This window comes from Tenrec ecaudatus, chromosome 11, assembly GCF_050624435.1.
Source record: "Tenrec ecaudatus isolate mTenEca1 chromosome 11, mTenEca1.hap1, whole genome shotgun sequence".
NCBI classification, from domain to species: domain Eukaryota; kingdom Metazoa; phylum Chordata; class Mammalia; order Afrosoricida; family Tenrecidae; genus Tenrec; species Tenrec ecaudatus.
The window spans coordinates 35,759,402-35,762,162 of NC_134540.1; the positions used below are offsets into that span (position 1 = coordinate 35,759,402).

A 2,761-nucleotide genomic window follows, 5' to 3' on the forward strand; every position below is an offset into this window, starting at 1 on the left:
ATCCTAGATAGTCTGGACAGGCAAAACCCAAACAGAACACTCCAAGCAAAGATATAGAGTTTTGGAAACTAGGTCAGGTCCAGCATACATCTTAGGGGGGATATACTGACATGTTTTAAATTTTCAAGTCAGTTTTACACCTTTGATCTTCTATACACATCTCTCCAAAGCTCTCTGTTTGGTAACCACTTTTGTCACATCCCTCAATTGCAGATAGAGGGATTTCTCCAGAGACTTATTTCCTATGTAGTTTCACAAATATATCTTGGGCTCCCACTGTCAACCATAGTCTTCTGTACCACTGGCTTCTCTTAATTTAGGCTCTGATACTAGTCTCCCCTTCGATGTCAGATTATATGATTTACTATGCTTTAGTGACCAATGATAGTGTGTGTGTGTGTGTGTGTTAGTCTGGGTAGACTAGAGAAACAAATTCATAGACACTCATATGTGTGAAAGAAAGAGGGTTTTATACAAGAGCAATTGAATATTGAGAAAACATCCCAGCCCAGTCCAGATCAAGTACTTAAGTCCGAAATTAGCCCACATGTCCTATAACAATCTATAAAATTCCTCTTTAGTTTCACACAATACATGTAATGGTGTTGAATGCAGGTAATCACAGACAAGTGGGTGGGAAGTCTTGTGGATCCAGTGTCAGTGTAAGCATCTCTGTGCTGGCAGGAGTCTCCATGTGGCTCCTTCCGCTCCAGGACTCTAGTGTAGCTCCACATGTCTTCTCAACAGGAATGTCTCACAGGGATTGAGCATGTATTCCCCCTCTAGTGAGCTATTTATCTCCTTCGTGCCTACAAATATGGTCATCAAGCTGCAACCTGATTGACAGGTTAAACTCCACCCCTTCACTCTTAAGTTTCAAATCAACAACAGATTCTGTAACTACTACAATGGGCCTCTTCCATGTGGACTCTTTTGACATCTCACCTCGATGGCTCCTTGTTTGAAAACAGTCCTTTAAGACTCCAGACTCTATTGTATCTGCTAGCCTGGTACCACCTACATTTTGCAATAGCACCTCTATTTTTGGTGTTCCCTTCCTGAGGGTGAGTATCAGCAGAGCCATGATATAAGAACTAATTGTTGTTGTTGTTTTTTTTCAGAGGAGAGCATGAATGCAGTTTCCCACGACCACAAATTCTGCACCTGAGTTTCCTGCATTTGGGGAAATCGCAGGGGTCAGCAAATCCGGAGTGCAATGGATTCGCCTCACCCTGGGAAAACCATCTTCGTGATCACGGTATCTCCCTTGCCAGGTAGAACTAATTGTTTTGAAGTTGGAGCTATGATTCACTGTGAGCCCAAAATCCATTCCTGGATCCACGAGTATGCTTTTTTCCCTCCTTTTAATTTGTTATTGTGTGGGTCTTAATACCTATGTAATATCATTCCATAGTCCAATCTCATCAAACAGAATTGTACAATTGTTTCCATAATCAGTTTCTCAATACACTTTTCCTTCCTGATCACCTTGATATTGCCTCCATTTTACCCGCCCCATTTGCTTGTTCTATTGCTGTCCCTGTAGACTCATCAGTCCTGGGTTTCATTTACCAAAAACCAGTAAAACAAATAACAAAACTCCCATAGGGTAACCCCAATGACAATGACCTCTTAGATACACTCTTCTATGAACAGGCACAAATGAAATGCTGCAAAATGTCCATCATCCCTTTGCCAAAATGATGCATATCCTAATATAGCATGTAAGGTGTTGATGAAACAGGATCTGGGTTGCCATCTGTGTTAGTCTGGGTGGACTAGAGAAACAAATCCACAGAAACTCATATGTGTATAATAGCCAGTTTTATATTAAAGGTAAGTGTACATTAAGAAAGCATTCCAACCCAGTCCAGTCCAAGCCCATAAGTCCCACATTAGCCTATGTGACTGACACCAACCAGGAAGTCTTCCTCAACCTCACAAAACACACACAATGACACTGAATGCTGGAGGATCACAGGCTAGTGGGTAGAAAGTCATTGAATTCAGGGGCAATGTAAGCATCTCAGTGCTGGCAGGGGTCTCCACATGGCTTCTCCAGCACCTAGAGCTGTATCGGGGTAGGTCCATGTGGTTCTCCTCAGGGATGTCTCACGGGAAGTGAACCTTGTCAGTTGAAGCAGAGAATTGGCTAAGGTAGCTACACCCTGGTCTAGCCAGCAGAAAGCAAGAGACAAGAGAACTAGAAAGGAGAGGCTCACCGAGTCATTTAGCTCTCCGTCCTTCAATTAATCCCACATGTGTTTACTGGCCAGGTTGGCACAATAAACCTTAACTATTTCATCAGTCTACCACGTGTTCTCCACTCTTGGTATAGCTGTCTTCTGCTTCCTCAGATACCATGTGTTATTCTACTGAAGTCTTCAGGTTACAAGTATGTCTGAGGTAGGGTTCAGCTTATCTGGTGGAGTTGCCACTGTGACCTCACTGGCATAAACTATGGAGCGTGCCGTGTACCCCAAAGATCCAGGATTCAGTGACCCTTTGTTCCACAGCACCTGGCCTGGTTCTCTGAGTTTCCCCTAGACGTACACGATCAATGTGGCACATCTATTGCATGCCACCAAAGTCACTTGCCCCCCTCCTTAGTGTCCCCCAAAGCATTTTCAGTCATCCATCCCCCTACCTGGGGATCTGGCTCCCTTTTTTCCTACCAACAGACATTCCTTTGTGTTCCCCCAGTGTTTGTTCCCTTTCCCCTCTGCTGTGTGTCTTTTCCATCTGTCTCCCATCCCTGTGA

At 43.8% G+C, this 2,761-nt stretch overlaps 1 non-coding gene across 1 annotated transcript; it reads right to left on the reverse strand.

Annotated features, from left to right (window-relative positions):
* Positions 1 to 1,118: 1,118 nt before the first annotated feature.
* Positions 1,119 to 1,282, reverse strand: LOC142461814 (U1 spliceosomal RNA). Its single transcript, XR_012787007.1, has one exon. It is a non-coding gene; the product is annotated as a U1 spliceosomal RNA (small nuclear RNA).
* Positions 1,283 to 2,761: the final 1,479 nt, after the last annotated feature.